Source organism: Quercus robur, chromosome 3 (assembly GCF_932294415.1).
Source record: "Quercus robur chromosome 3, dhQueRobu3.1, whole genome shotgun sequence".
In the NCBI taxonomy this organism is placed as follows: domain Eukaryota; kingdom Viridiplantae; phylum Streptophyta; class Magnoliopsida; order Fagales; family Fagaceae; genus Quercus; species Quercus robur.
In genome coordinates, this window is record NC_065536.1 from 54,222,458 (window position 1) to 54,240,315 (window position 17,858).

The window sequence follows — 17,858 nt, forward strand, 5'->3', positions numbered from 1 at the left end:
ATCTAGGGCCAGCATGGTCTCCAAAAACTCCTTGGTGGATTTCTTCCAAGATGTACTTAGCTTCATCTTCGTCGACACACTTCAGATATGGCATGGATAAGCCATTTTTGTATAAGGTGTTATTTAGTATTGTAAATCTGGCTGCCCTCTTCTTGATATTCTTAGCCTCCTCAGCGTCTTGAGGGAGGCGCCCGTATAGGAGGAAAGATGCGATCGGTATCATCCAGCTATTTATGCTCTGGACTGCAAATGTTGGGACTTCTTTGATGTAAGGGTGCTTCTAAACCTCCATGTCTAACTCCATGCTCGTTTGCTCTTCCTCTGCATTCTTTCCTCCTTTGCTTCATATTCTTCTTTGATCTGCCCTATCACTAATTTCAAATCACTCTGGATAAGCAGGTTCTTTACCCCAAGTGCCTTCCCGAGTCTCAGCCCCGTCAGTATTCCTTCATACTCGGCCTTGTTATTCGTGGCTGGGAACTTCAGTTGAACCTCGTACCTGAGTATTTCTCCGTCGGGGGCGACTATGATGATCCCTACTCCCCCTCCCCCCTCTTTTGAGCTGACGAACCATTAGTGTAGATCGTCCACTGTTCTGTCTCAATGGTAGGGTTATCCTCCTCTGGAAGGGTGAACTTGGCAATGAAGTCCTTGTGCTTTGATGGCTGTTCTGGGGTGGTACTCGATGTCAAACTGGCTGAGTTCTATCGCCCATTAGACCATTTTCCCTGCCGTCTCGGGTTTGTTCATGAATTTTTTGATGGGCTGATCTGTCGCTACCAGAATGGGGCTTGCCTAGAAGTACAGTCGCAATTTGTGCGAAGCCACTATTAATGCGATTGTAATCTTCTCAATCCTTGGGTACTTGGCCTCGGCCCTTTGGAAAGCCTGACTAACATAGTAAACAGGGAGTTGCTTCTTGTTTTCTTCTTAAATTAAGGTTGCACTCACTGTCGTAGCTGATGCTGCCAGATACAGATATAAGTCTTCTCCCTGCTTGGCCGGACTTAGGAGGGGTGGATTACTTAGGTAACGTTTGAGTTCCTGAAATGCTGTCTCGCATTCGTCAGTCCAAGCAAAAGCCTGTTTCAACGTTTTGAAGAAGGGCAAGCATTTGTCTGTCGCTTTAGAGACGAACCTATTAAGTGCCACGATCCTCCCTGTGAGTTTCTAGACTTCTTTGACGATCTTGGGTGACATCATGTTGAGGATGGCTTGCACCTTCTCTGGGTTTGATTCTATTCCCCTTTGAGACACCATGAATCCCAAAAAATTTCTCGAGGCTACACAAAAGGCACACTTACTAGGGTTTAACTTCATCTGGTATTGTCTGAGCGTGGTGAACGTCTCCTTCAAATCGTCCAGATGTGTCAGTTCTTCCTTACTCTTGACAAGCATGTTGTCCACATATACTTCCATGTTTCTCCCAATTTGTTCGTTGAACATTTTGTTCACCAGCCTCTGGTAGGTTGCCCCTGCATTTTTTAATCCAAAAGGCATTACCTTATAGCAATAAAGCCCTTGGCTTGTAATGAAAGTAGTTTTCTCTTAGTATTCTTCAGCCATCTTTTTTTAATTGTACCCCGAGAATGCGTCCATGAATGTCAACAATTTATGTCTAACTGTAGAGTCTACTAGCTGGTCTATCCTTAGTAGTGGGAAGCTGTCCTTTGGGCAAGATTTGTTCAAGTCCATGAAGTCCACGCACATTCTCCATTTTCTGTTTGCCTTCTTCACTAAGACAACATTCGTAAGCCACTCTGGATAATACACTTCACATATAAAGCCTACCATCAATAACTTGTTAACCTCGTCTGTAATAGCCTGGTTCCGTTTTGGGGCAAAGACCCGTTGTTTCTGCTGGACGGGCTTCTTTTCGGGATTCACGTTTAACTTGTGCTCGATAACTTTCGAAGATATGCCAGGCATGTCTTCATGGCTCCATGCGAAGACGTCAAGGTTTTCTTTAAGGAACTGAACGAGCATTGACCTTATCTCGGGACTCAATGTTGTCCCTATCTTTGTTTTCATAGTTGACTTTCCTTCTACCAGCTCTACTTCTTCCAGGGCTTCTATCTTATCTTCCTCATTTTCTTCGATCATCCACATATGGTTCTCCTTCGCAGCCAACACAGCCTAGTAGCATTCTCTAGCTAGGACTTGATTTCCTCTTACTTCGCCTACACCGTTCTCCGTTAGAAACTTCACCTTCAGGCAATAGGTGGACATGGTTGATTTCCATTTGTTAAGTCTGAGCCTTCCAGTGATTATATTGTATGATGAGGGGTAGTCTACCACCAAGAAGTTTAGCTGACGGGTCAATTGCCTCAGGTAGGTCCCCACTGTTACCGTCAACGTCACTATGCCCTTGGCATATACCCTGTCTCCACTGAAACTAACAAGAGGGGAGTCAAATGGGTGTCGTCTTTCTGGATCTAGCTTCAGTTACTGAAAGGTGGGAAGGTAGATGATGTCTGCAGAGCTACTGTTGTCTACAAGGATCCTTTTGGTATTAAATCCTTCTATCGTAAGCATTATAACTAAGGGGTCGTTATGAGGCTCTTTCACTCCCCTAGCATCTTCTTCATTAAAAGACATGTCTTGGTCTGTCCGTCTCTGCTTGAACGGGGGTATCGTGTGGACGCTGTTCACCTGCCACTGACATGCTTTTCGGAGGGATTTGAATGACCCACCCATGAATGGTCCTCCTGCAGTTGTCTTTATCTCCTCAATTATATTCTGTGGGGGCTGGGACATGTTATCTTCGTCTCTTGACGAGGAGTCATGCTAATTTTTGTTACCGTCCCTGAACCTGCTAGACTCTCCTTTCTTCACATACTATTGTAGTTTCCCTTTCCGTATCAACTCCTCTATCTATTCCTTTAGGTCCCAACAATCTTTTATGTAGTGGCCATGATCCTTGTGAAACCGGGAGTATTTATTCTTATCACGGATGTTGGGGGATGAATGTAATGGCCTCAGCCATTTGAGGTAGTGTTCATCTTTAATCCGTGTTAGAATTTTGTCAACAGGCATAACTAGAGGGGTAAATTTTACCGTTCGAGGAGTTTTATTATCTTTCCTTTTTCCCCTGTCATTGCTTTGACGATCTGGGCATTCCCTCTTTTGTCCTCTACGATCGTCTTCCTTCCTTCTCTTAGCTCCTAGCCTCTTTGCATCCCTTACGGCTGTTAATGCGTCTTCAACATTCATATACTTCTGTGCTTTCAAGAGCGTCTCTGTCATTGTCTTGGAAGGATTCTTCACAAGTGAAGCCACGTACTCTCTAGACCTCAGTCTCGCTTTGAAGGTCGTCAGCTGCACCTTGTCGTCAGTTTCGTCTACCTCCAAGGTCTTCTGAGTAAAGCGTTGTACATACGACCTCAGGGTTTCTTTCTTTCGTTGTCTGATGGTGAGCAAATGGCATTGTCCTCCAATGAAGTGGCGTAAAAAGGCATTACTCAGCTGCTCGAAGCTATCGACGAACGATATTGGCAACTTGGTGAACCATTGTCTTGCCGCTCCTTTGAGGGTGGTGGGAAAGGAATGGCATAGTATCTCGTCAGGTGGCTATTGAAGGCCTAGCATTGTTTTGAAGGTGCTAAGGTGATCTTGAGGGTCTTTAAGCCCATCAAATGGCTCGAGTTGCGGTAGTCAAAATTTCGACGACACTAGACACTCCAGGACTGCCGTAGTGAAGGGTGAGTCTATTGCCCTGACCATTCTATCCACACTCCGGTCTATTTTCTCCTTGATTGCGTTCCTCAGTTCGTCCATCTCCTTCCTCATCTCTCGAAGAAGATCCGAACTCTGTTCATCTAGAGTTGTAAGTCTTCGATGGTCACTTCTTCTATGGCTATCTCCTTCGTCTTCTAAGTTGCCTTTGGATCGATTTTCCTCTTGTTGAAGCCGTAGTTTCATTTCCTGATTTTGTTTAGTAAGCTCTTCAACAGTGGCTGCTAGGGCCTGGACTTGCTGAGCCAAGGCTACAGAATCTTAATTAAACTTCATCTAGATGTTACAGTTGATCGGAAACTACATTTTCGAATATGAATACGAAAATGTCTTTCCCCATAAACGGCGTCAAACTGATGAAGCGTAACTTCGTCAGTCGAATTGAACGTGCCCAAATGGATCCAAATTCTCGCTTGGATACCTGCGTAAATGAGAAGACTGCTCCTTTCAAGGTGGTCACCAGTGTGGTGCCTGCCACAACGTCTTCGATGCCCAAGTCAAAATAGGAAAATGCTTTGTAAAATGAAACAGAATAGCAAGATAACAATGAGTGTCTATGTACCTTGTGTTGGCAATGTGAGGGCCTAATATATGTTACCTTGGATTTTAGCCGTTGTGGTTGATATTGTGGCGTTAATGCCTTTCTTGGTAATGCCTCCTGCATAGTAATTGGGCTTCAATATGCTCTCAACAGTCTGTACAACTGGTTTTGTAACCATCCGAGACATTATTGGTGGTATTGAATGGTCCTACTATCCTCGTCGGTGACGTGGGCACTAGTTTGGGCTCGTCTTAGAGAATGACTTTGTCTATCTTATTGGATTCGTCTGTAGTTGATTTCGTTAGTCCCATCAAGATTTATCTACAGTTAGCCTCTGCTTTCAAGCTTTTCACCCCAACTAAGTCAACCACACCTAACAATCCATTTAAGAATCGCACTCAAAATTTAATATGAACTTTGATGATTGAGAAGCCCGTGCAAGATGGGCAATTATACTTATAGGCTATTATTTATGTTAGATTTACTTTCAATTTTACTATTTATTTAATTCATTTTTTTAAGGTAAAGCGTCGAGGAGATTTGGATCCAATACTTGGCCATTATTCTTTGTTGAAAAGTATCTTGTAGTGTTCTATCAGCTTATGTAAAATACCATATAGCCCAAAAGATAGGCAGAGAAGCATAAAAATCACCCTCGTCAGATTATGAACCGGTTATATAAAATGTAATTTTGCTACAATATTTACGCATATATACAAGTTACTGTAGCTTATGCAAAAATATTTTTTTATTATTTCTTTGCATTTCTCGAAGACGAAGAAAGAGGGTAAATGATGATTGTTTTGTGTGGAGAAAAAAATATTAAAAAATAAAAGTTTTAATGAAATAATGTACAAAATGGATAATCACATGTGGGTATTTTGAAAAAAAAAAAGTTAAAATAGAAAAAAGTAAATTATTTTTTCCTAAAATAGATAGTAATTTTTGCACAAGCTTACATGCATGAATGCTCTTATAAATAAAATGTTTGCATCTTCCTCACAATATAAGAGGAATGATAGATTTATAGGATCTATAGTGTAAGAAGGTGGATACATATATTTGAGTATGATAAAATTATTAATACTAATGGGAAGTAAATGGGTTACTTTATCCAAAAGTCTTTAATACTTATCTAGTCATTAACAATTGATTTGTTTGTTTGAATGACTGAGACTGGCGGTAATTAGATTAATGTGTTTTGGGATTTGGCCTACTTTAAAAGTCAAATCTGTTGCAAGTTACATATTTCCACTCAATACAACCAGTAAAGTATTTTATTGTTGAATAAAGGATCTAGATTAGAATTTTATTTACACCAAAAATTTATTGATGTGTTGGTATGATAGTAAAGAACAATTATCAGGAAATGAACAATCATTAAAAAGTGAATGTTATAGGTTTTAAATCCTATTGTATCTATTAAAAAAACAGATCAAGTTTTTTTTTTTTTTTTGGGTTTGTTTAGGATAATTTAAAAAGAAAAAAGAAAGAAAGATCAAGTTAGCAAGTTTTAAGATTAATTAAATAATGTATTTTCTACTTCTCGTACTGTGGGTGAGTCCTTAATATAAGAATTGTTAAAATTAGTCAATAATGTACTGATTACGTATAAAGAAAATTATTTTTTTAGTACGGCATTCATGCTCAGATTAAAAAAATGATCAAGAGACTTTCTTTTAGTCAAAACAAGAATTAGGAATATGCCAATAAATTGTAAGTACAATAACACTGCCCTTATTTGTTGGCTTGATTGTTGTAGTGAATGTTCATTTAACAAAATAATAAATAAATAGTAAGCTAAAGTGTAAACTACGCTCCTATAGTTTGGGTGTATTTTGGATTTTACACTGAAGTTTTAAAATTTTAATTTTACCGTGGAATCATTTTATTGGATGAATTAAACATAAGTGGCAAACTTATATAACTAAATGGAAAATATGGACGAGTGAGCAATTGATGCAAACAAAATATAATTTTACGCAATAAAATTCAAACTCTAAAATTTCAGAATATAAAATTTAAATACTTTCAAATTTTAGGGGTTTAATTTGATGGTTTAGCCTAAATAGAATAACAATATCTTTTAATTGAAATATAGGGAAGCAAGTATGCCTCCCCCACAAAACAAGCTATTAAGGATGCAAACAATCAAAGAGAATAAAAGGGTTTGAAATTGTAAAAAAAAAAAAAAAGAGGAAGGTCTAGTCTAGCGTCTATACCAAATTTTGGTCACCATTTGATGTGGAAGCAGCAAGAGAAATAGTGTATGGAAGGTGGCTTCCTAGTTTCCACTGCGCAATCAATTGGTGTGACTTTTAAAACTTTGGTGACGATGAGGTCAAAGTCCACCTTTAAGAATTGGTTTCCAAGACTCTCTCTCTCATCACAGAGTCACAGTCCTATCTAATTCCAGATTGCTGCCATAAATGGTGGACTACTTCCACGTTTCCAAATGGCCCAAAATCAATACATTGACTGTCATTACTATTCTATTAAATTAAATTGAGTTTCATTCATTTGCAATGGCATGGGAAAAAATAAAAAATAAAACTCATATATTGTGATGTGTCTATAATCCATTGCCTAATTTCCCACCATAATGGTCAACATGGTTTTTATTTTTTGAAATAAAACCAAGCATGCTTCCATAAAAAAATTAAAAAAAAAAAAAAACATGGTTGAAAGTTTCACTCACTTTCTTATTTGTGTTATTTTTTTCCCTTACTACACAAATTTATTTATTTATTTATTTATTTTGACAAAAATAGTGTAAAATATAAGGGCAATAATTTGGTGGACCTCATAACAAGTTGTCCTTGGTAAGATAAAAGTCCAAGAGATTAAACAAGAATTTTTCTTCGTCTCAAGAAAAATAAATAAAAATAAAGAAAAGAATTTGTCTTGGCTTCAAAAAAGAGAAATAAAATTTGTCTTGTTTCTCAAAAAAAAAAAAAATTGTCTTAGGAGAATTACTTGTGATTGTTGCCTAAAATGCCAACTTGCCACTGAATTTTGAAATTTCGAATCCTTTGGTCATGGTCTACATTTCAGCCTTCCGCGTCGTCTTTCCTTCTCAGAAAATAATAATAATAATAATAATAATAATAATAAATTATATTAATAATAATAAAATCAGTGGCTTTAATACCATGGACCCGGATCGGTTTGTCTATACTCTATGGGGCTTTCCTCCCACGTAGCAGAAAGTGACACTTTATCCCGTGAGATGGTACATTCTGTTAGATAATTTCTACTTTTCAAAATTTATTATTATTTTTGGAAATTACATTAAAAATATTTCAAAGTTTAATCTTATTTCAAACTAGTCGCTAATCCGTGCGATGCACGAGATAGTTAAATAAAAATTAAAAGTATTTATTTTACTTAAAGGTCTATGATTTGACTTTAAAAAAAATGTATAACTTGAAAATGAATGAAAATAAGTAATTTTTTTGTTTAATATAATGGTTTAAAAAAATTCTTTTTCTTTCATATCATTGGTTCCACATAACACATCCCGGTGTGAGCTATTTTATAGTGAAGACTTTACACAATACTCAACTGCAATTAAATCTACTATCCACCACCAATCTAATCTAAGTTATCTTGATAGCAGATCTACAAATTGTATTCTCATATCTTCCATCATTTAGAAGGTAACTGAAGTAATGATTGTATGTAATGTATAAATTTTATTTTTTTACAATATAAAATTATTAAAATAACTAAAATAAAATCTAATGTTCTCGAAATTTTTTAAAATAGAATTTTAAATTTCTTAAAACTTAACTAATAGAGTTTCTATTTTATCTAAAAGTGAACTATCACAATTAATGAAAATTTAACCATTTTTTGCAAAGAGAAGATAACCATAGGCCCAATTTTTATTTTATAACATAGGATGTTACAGTTAGATACGTACTATGTGTAATATGTTAGTCCATTATGATAGTTCTAAATAATATCCTAATACCTATCTATATGAGTTTTCTTTTTAATGATGCCATAAATGATGGAGTTTAATAGAAGTTATTTAAGATCCAACGTATCCGATAATTTTAAAAAAAAATGTAATTTCAAAAGTCTTTTAATTGTAAACTTTTTTTATCATAAAATAGAATCTATCTAAACTCTAAAGGAAAGCATTCAGAATGATCATATCATGATGGTTGCAAATAACAATATTATTATTTATGATTTATAGATGAACAATGAAACTGTGAATTAACAATTTAACAATTCAAATACCAAGTTTAAACTACAACAGCACATATACCAAGACTCCAAATACTGGAACTTATTTCTTCTGCCATTTTCATTATTCAATCAAAACCAAAGTTTCAAAGATAATTCAAATTCAATTAAACTCAATAAATACATACACATGAACGTAAAGAATTCCAAAAATAAAAACAACAATCTCCAAAAGCCTCTGCCTAATATAGTCACTACTTTTTTTTTTTTTTAGATTGTGCGTTCTTTAGTTCTTTTTCCTTTTATGTTTCATCAAACTTTTTCTAATTGACCAAAATATCGCTCATATATGTTAACATTAAATCAAATAAGAAAACTTTACATACCTTTTGTTTTGAAGGCGCTCCAAGAACCAAAATCAATATAAGAGACTGGATAGCAGAGCAGTGTTGGAAGAATAATCCAAAAAATATATATATTTAAAATATAATATAGGAATGAAAAGCCGAGTTGAAATTGTAACAAATAATTCCTAAAAAAACTATTTATAATATAATATAGGGTTATGGATTCCTAATCAAATTTAGTTAAGGTTTTGAATTCTGTAAGGACCTGATTCGAGTTCCCTAGCCCAAAGGTTGGTGGACTTGGGCCCAAAAAGCCCCAAAAAAATGAATTTGTAGAGAGTGGGTTGGAAAAATTGGGCTTTAATGATTCAAACCAATACTAAGGTAGATTGAAATAACAAAAGAATGAAAACAGATGAGTTTATGTTGAAGAAAAACGTCATTGGCAATATCTGAGGAGCACAACTCTTTTATATTGTTCTTAGGTTTGATTATAAGATTGGTTCCTGATTGCTACGACATTTCTCCCTTGATTTCTTTATCCCCTTTCCATGGTGGGTTCCTTCTATTATATAGTTCCCTTTAAACGATCTTGGCCTTCTACTTGTTGACCATCCAAGCCTTCACTTAAGTGTCTGTCCCATCGGACACCTCTTTAGGCTCCTTTGTGCGTTGGGGCGGCCAATATAGTCTTGTTCAGGAGTTTTTTCCACATTAATGCAGCTAGAAAGTTAGCTGCAGAGTTTTTAATGCGGTGGTATCAGCTTTCCCTCTAAATATTTTAGGACCTCCCTCTGCACTTTGTTTTTACAATGCTTATTCGTGCCTCCAGAATTTCCGGGAACATCCCCCTGGATGGCATACCACCTATTTGGACCTCGGCTTTGTTTATCCGAGGTGACATTCATCCTCGGCTTATACTTCTATGCCATTATGACCAACACCGACCTCATCATTTGCTAACATGGACTCCCTTCATAATGTTTACCCTTTTTCGGACGGTCTTAGTCCTCGGCTCGGGCTTTAGGCCCAGTACGTACATGGGTAATGGGCTCCTCGGCCCAATGTCCCTACAGATTCCTAATCAAATTTGGTTATATAATTTTTTTTAAAGGATGAATATGTTGGTAGAGTCCATTTGATATAAAATTTAAATCCTATTGAAATTATAATTTCTAATCAACGTTAATATATATATATATATATATATATAAAGGAAAAAAAGAAGAGAAAGAATTTATTTCATCAACGTTAATATGATAGATTTTTTTTTTTTTTAAATGTCATCAACGTTGAAATTATCAAATTAATGGAGATATATTCCATTTTTTGGGATATATTTATATTAATGGAGTTATTATAAAGGTTGTTAGGATTATCTAAAAATTCCCTGATTAGGTGATAATTTAGGTCTCCTTTAAGTATAGTGTTTGTATGGCACCAAAAAACTAAATTTAATTTAATTTTTTTTTATAAAGAAATTTAATAAACTTTCTGCAATTTGGTGTTATGAAATCAAAAGAATTAAATCAAATTAAAAAATATAAATAAAAAATGCTTATGTGGAAAATTGTGGAGAGATCAACCAAAAGTCAAAGGCTTCAATTATATATATATATATATATATATATATATTAGAGATCTAAAAATTTTAATTTTATATAAAAAAAAAAAGTTGTATTTTCCCTTTCATGTTTGTGGTATATTACAATTCATCTCCTTATTTTTGAAACCAACCAATTTATCTTAAATGTTTGAAAAATGAGCAAATACCCAAAAATCTGAAACTTTTTCAATTAAATCCAAATGAATCACAATGATTAAAAATATAATCCAGAAAAACAACAATGCAATTTTCAATTTTTCTCTACTTTGGGGTGTACAATTAATAACTTCAAAAAATTCTATTGAATTTAGCTGAGAAAGTAATACATTGGGAGTATTTACTTATTTCCCAAACATAAAGGGAAAAATTTGTTAGCTTTGAAGATAATGGGGGGAGATTGTGAACTACCTCAAAAAAAGTCTACAACTTATGAAATAGTTTCAATTTGAATCTTCTATCCTTATTTGTTATTCTTTTACTTATTCTGGAGTAAGGGGACAGGGAAAATGAAGAAATTGTTATAAAATTCTTCGATTTTCTAGCTATCACTTTCTCACTCTAAATGAACTAGCATTTAACTCATACATACACATTAATACATTTAAAATTAAACACAATTGTTATCCTAAAAATATAAATTATTAGTCATTTTTTTTTAATTTAGCATAATTAGTCACATATTAAAAGTTCTTACTTAAATCTAATACTAATTATGATAAAAAAAAATTTTTAATTTTTAATAAGATAGACCATGTGGTGATCTTTGTTGTGTGGTGATTTTTATTTAGTATTAGCATGTAACCCATGAAAACACATGGGTGTATTTAAGATTAAACACAATTTTTATTATAAAAATAAATTATGAAAATTAACAATTATTTCAATTTGAAATGATTTCATTAATTTAGGATTTTAATTGACAATATTAAAAATAACCTTGGAACTTAATCTAAAATATAATATAAAAAATCTTGGTCATTTTAGTTTTTAGGTACTTCTCCCCTCCCCACCCTCGCTACTTTTTCTTTAAAAGGAAAAGAAAAAAAAAAAAATCTTTTTGTTACATTTTCTTAGGGCACGTCAGGTAGATTGTAATAAGTATTATAATGTAATTGTTTTTTTTTAGAGAGTTTCAACCTATAGCATTCGCTCCTAATAATAGCTCTTTTATCATCAGACTAAGACACCAATCAGTTTTTTGGTGTAGGCAGGGATTGAACCCTAGATATCTTATACAATATAATGTAATAGTTATTTCTATGGTTTAGCCATTTTTTAGTTTGGTCATGTTTTTATTACAAGGAATAGTAATTCCTTATAAATAGTTATTTTTCAAAATGAGGAATAATTATTTTTCTATAAAAGGATTGTAATAGCTATTTCTTATTATGTGTAATAATTTCTAAAATTAATTTATTTCCAAATAAAAAAACTTTCCATATATATGTAACAATTATAAAAATAAAATATCATAAAAAATAATTCATCTCTAGGTGCAATAATTTCTAAAATTAATATATTTCCAAATAAAAAAACTTTCCATATATACGTAACAATTATAAAAATAAAAAATCATAAAAAAATAATTCATCTCTCTCTCAAATTTAAAAATTACTATTTTTAATAAAATATTATTGTATGAGTAAGATATTTCTTAAAATAAATTTTAAGTTTTATTTAATGTTACAACTCACAATCAAATTTATGAATACGTTTAGTTATTCCATTACAACACATTTTATTCTTAGTAATAAAGATTACAATTTCTATTATAATCCTCATTCAGTGTACCAAACGTGCCCTTATAAGAAAGAAAAATTAACACATATGACCGACCTCATTCCTCAAAATTTTATTTTTATTTTTTATCTTTACCATTAAGTGACGATTCAATTAACTAAATAGCCCTTATTCTTAGGAAGAATTTAATGGGTTAATTTATGTAAAATTTAACAAGTAAATCTATAACTATAATTGAAATCTCATTTTCTTGTGTGCATATTATTCTATTACAAACTTTTAATTATATTCTATAATTTTGCACATCTATCAAATAATATTTTTCTTGGATAGAGATCAAGTGTAATACCCACTTGATGCAATACCTCTCAATGGTTGAGATTGAGAGTTGAAAAAAAAAAAAATTCAATTCTACCATTGATTAAAAATTTTAAGAGAAGTAAAAATGTGAAAAAAAAAATTGTGAGGGGCTAGAGAGGTATAGGTATTGCACCAGATCTTAATTCATTTTTCTTAAATAGTAGAATAAATATTGTTTCATATATAAACATAATCATAATAAATGCATATTAATAAAAAAAAAATCATAATAATTATCTATTAACAAGTACCATAATTTAGTAAATTTATTACTTAGGAAAAAAATAAAAGATACAAAAAAAATATTTTGTTAACATTTTCCTTGCATTGTATGGGTTACAAGTGGTCATAAATGGTTGAAGGAAAAAAAATCAATACAAATCCAATGAAGTATTATAAAATAAAGGAAATAGATAAAACATGGTGAGAAGAAAACAAGGAATATATATTGTGGGGTCCAATAGTTTATGGGTCCAGCCCACACGCTTATGGGAAGCCCACCGGTCTTAAACTGAAGGAGGCCAGGGCCCAAGCTCGAAACTAGGATACATAAAAAGTAGCCCGAAGACATAGCCGAGGACGGTTTCGTCCTCGGCAGGTCCAAAACCTCATGGATAGAAATGGAATACGAGTAAGTTGGAAAGATCAGAAAATATCCTGGGGAAGTTGTCTTTAATACCCTTCCCTGACATGACACTGCCCCTAACAGAGCCGGGATCTTAGGCTTTATGGATCATCTCCAGCAATTTTTAGGATTAGACTGATGGGACAGATATCTGTCCCAGAAAGATCGACCCTACACGTGGACGAATGACAACAAACGTAGGCTAGTATAAAAGAGAATGTTATGTGACCAAAGGGGGGGCTCCCATCTAGCTTCTGGAGAAATACTTGATGAAAGAGAATGCCTGGATAATATATACCGGACACCACATAAAAACCCTCCGACGGGTAACCGGGGACAGCACCATCGTTCCTCGGACATGATCCGAGGAGCCAAATCCTCTTAGATACAAGATCGAAGGGCCTGAATATCCAGCCCAAAGCTCTTTCTCATATTGGTTCATCCATAGTTCGGCTCGAAATGTCACCCTGTGATCCAACGCTGGCCTTTCAAGCCCACTCTTTACAAATATTATTGTGAGGGACTTTCCGCGTGCGAGCCCAACATCGATGTTGGGCCGTTAAAGATTTTGTGTCCTTACAATTGGCGCCGTCTGTGGGAAGGCTTGCGCGTTGGCGCAGGAGGTGTTTGAGTCAACTCTCTAGCCAGCTGAGGTTTGTGGGATTCCCTCCATCTCCGGCGACATGCAGTCGTTGCTCCGACCCGAATTTTTGCTAGGGGCTACACCCTGCAGTGTCAACAGCGCGGGCAGCTCTAGGGGCTTCCGGCTTCAGGCCAAATCCCCCCGCCATGGTCTAGGGGCTGATCTCCAACAAGTTTTGGACAGAACCAAGGCCTTTCATGGTCCCCGGACCCAAGCCTCTGGGGAAACCAACTACTTAAAAGGAATCATACAAGTTTTGGACAGAACCAAGGCCTTGCATGGTCCTCGGACCCAAGCCTCTGGGGAAACCAACTACTTAAAAGGAATCATACAAGTTTTGGACAGAACCAAGGCCTTGCATGGTCCCCGGACCCAAGCCTCTGGGGAAACCAACTACTTAAAAAGAAGCATACAAGTTTTGGACAGAACCAAGGCCTTGCATGGTCCCCGGACCCAAGCCTCTGGGGAAACCAACTACTTAAAAGGAATCATACAAGTTTTGGACAGAACCAAGGCCTTGCATGGTCCTCGGACCCAAGCCTCTGGGGAAACCAACTACTTAAAAAGAAGCATACAAGTTTTGGACAGAACCAAGGCCTTGCATGGTCCCCGGACCCAAGCCTCTGGGGAAACCAACTACTTAAAAGGAATCATACAAGTTTTGGACAGAACCAAGGCCTTGCATGGTCCTCGGACCCACGCCTCTGGGGAAACCAACTACTTAAAAGGAATCATACAAGTTTTGGACAGAACCAAGGCCTTGCATGGTCCCCGGAGCCAAGCCTCTGGGGAAACCAACTACTTAAAAAGAAGCATACAAGTTTTGGACAGAACCAAGGCCTTGCCTGGTCCCCGGACCCAAGCCTCTGGGGAAACCAACTACTTAAAAGGAATCATACAAGTTTTGGACAGAACCAAGGCCTTGCATGGTCCTCGGACCCAAGCCTCTGGGGAAACCAACTACTTAAAAGGAATCATACAAGTAATGGACAGAACCAAGGCCTTGCATGGTCCTCGGACCCAAGCCTATGGGGAAACCAAGTACAAAAAAGAAATCTTACAAGTAATGGACAGAACCAAGGCCTTGCATGGTCCTCGGACCCAAGCCTATGGGGAAACCAAGTACAAAAAAGAAATCTTACAAGTAATGGACAGAACCAAGGCCTTGCATGGTCCTCGGACCCAAGCCTATGGGGAAACCAACTACTTAAAAAGAAGCATACAAGTTTTGGACAGAACCAAGGCCTTGCATGGTCCCCGGACCCAAGCCTCTGGGGAAACCAACTACTTAAAAGGAATCATACAAGTTTTGGACAGAACCAATGTCTTGCATGGTCCTCGGACCCAAGCCTCTGGGGAAACCAACTACTTAAAAAGAAGCATACAAGTTTTGGACAGAACCATGGCCTTGCATGGTCCCCGGACCCAAGCCTCTGGGGAAACCAACTACTTAAAAGGAATCATACAAGTTTTGGACAGAACCAAGGCCTTGCATGGTCCTCGGACCCAAGTCTCTGGGGAAACCAACTACTTAAAAGGAATCATACAAGTTTTGGACAGAACCAAGGCCTTGCATGGTCCTCGGACCCAAGCCTCTGGGGAAACCAACTACTTAAAAGGAATCATACAAGTTTTGGACAGAACCAAGGCCTTGCATGGTCCCCGGACCCAAGCCTCTGGGGAAACCAACTACTTAAAAAGAAGCATACAAGTTTTGGACAGAACCAAGGCATTGCATGGTCCTCGGACTCAAGCCTATGGGGAAACCAAGTACACAAAAGCGCCATCGGAGTTCCCTAACTCCCAGTCGATTGCTCGGATGGAATATTTATAAATCATCAGCCTTGGACGATATTCACGCGCTTATCACAGAATACCCAACTGATATCCCGGTTAGTTTCTTAAGTTTGATTTATTACAAGTTATCGATATAATGCCTGATAGTGCTGACAGATGAGAGTTGATTAGATTATGCTTCAAAGTAGATTTATCACAAATATTTTCAAAGCAACACATACATAGAGCACATTCGTTCACAAAGTTGTGTTGCCCATTAGATCAACGCTTAAAATATGTAAATCAATTTCCATTTTTATTACGATGAAGAAATAGTACAGTGTACAAACGAAAAGCTGGAATCAGCCTACGTCAAAGCTTACTACATAAGCAAGAAAAAGAAAAATACAAGAAAGCTGGAGAAAGCCGAGGAGGTATGTCGGAGGAAAGGTTGGCTACAGCTCCGAGACCTTATTCTTCCCCCGCGCTCCTACATGCCCATAACTCAGGCAGCCAAAGAAACCCAACTTGAGCCTGACACCGTTGAAGGAAAGATGCAGGGAATGGGAAACTGAGGGGCTTTCTCTAAATATTCGCCTGCTGCTAAGCAGAGGCGCTGATGGCGGAGAATCTTTCTTCTGACATACCAAAGTGTTGGCATGAACAGAGCCTGCTTCGGATTTTGACTGAAAGAGGGAGAGACGCCGTTCCCCCTCGGTGGAGATGGAGTACTTTCCTGAACTTGTGCTTCCTGTGCCCATACCTTACTGTTGTAAGCCTCATGAGGACACGGCGCTTCTGCGGCAGAGAAAGTTCTTTCTTCCCAACCCTCGCTTTCAACATGTTATGCCAAGAAAGGAGAACTCCGGATATGGGAAGCGTGATGTGAGAGAAAAATAAAAGGATGGGTGTATATATAAAGCAACCCTCTCTCCCTCCTATTTATTTGAAAAGACAAGATAATGGTAGTCAACTCACGCGGCGTCCCAAGGAGCACTACAGACAAAGTGGTCTTGGCTCAACTTCCAACGTCAACTGTAGCCAAGAGACTCAAAGAGCCTCGTAAAGGCGCGCCTCGATCCTTGGGGCGTCAGAGAAGTACTGCATGGCCAGAGGTTGCAGAAATATCTCTTAATCCGCGGATTCATTTAAATTCGCGGCCCAGGCCCGCTTTGCGTGAAGGCCCAGGGACACCCTGTTTGGCACCTCGGGAAATGCTCAATGAAAGGGAAAATCTGAACTCAAAGTCTTGGACAGAACCTAAGGCTTGCATGGTCCTCGGACTCAAGCTAAAAGGGAAAACCAAGTACTGATGCAGACATTGGTCTTGGACAGAACCTAAGGCTTGCATGGTCCTCGGACTCAAGCTAAAAGGGAAAACCAAGTACTGATTCAGACATTGGTCCCGGACAGAACCTAAGGCTTGCATGGTCCTCGGACTCAAGCTAAAAGGGAAAACCAAGTACCGATAAAGACACAATTCTCGGACTCAAACCTAAGGGAAAAATCAAGTACATAAGGTAAAACGCATAAGTCCTGAACAAAATCCAGGTTTTGCAAAATCCTCGGACTCAAGCTTCTTGGGAAATCAACTGCCCGAATGAAGAAATTTCTCGGCTTAAATACTGGAAAGGGTTAAGTCTCGCGTATCATGGAAATGGCAGAACAACCTAATGATCGTCAACCTAAAGAGGCCATTCATCCGGTGGGTAACACGTCCTCGGATAGCTACTTCTTACATCTTATCGAAGCATTTAATACCCATCACGGCTAATTTTAAGACAAGTCTCATTCCTCACTGGTCGGATTGCTATGTTGAATAATAATTTTGTTAAAGTCATCGTGGCATCTTTTTATCAACGATTACTTTGGCCTTATTTATTATTAATTGAAATGCTATATTATTATGCCGAGCAGCGCTTTCACATTTGTTAAAATATATAAACAAGACATACGAAATAGAGTAACAATAACTTTTATTAATATGAAAAATTGTTACAACGTACAAGGAAGGGCTTAAACGAGCCTATACAAAAAATGAACTGCTAAAACAGTAACAACATCCGTAACACAAGTAAGTAAACCATCAGGTGTCTTCTGAATTCGCCTTCAAAGTCTTTCTGAAATCTATGCCTCAGTACTGCTCATATCAGGAGAAGATCCTTATACAAAAATAATGAAGGAGAAGGAAGAAGAATTGGAAGACATGGAAGCACTTCAGCAAGCTCTTGTCACTGAAGAATGCAAGGGAAAAAGAAGATGGAGGACATGAGCGGGAAGGAGGAGAA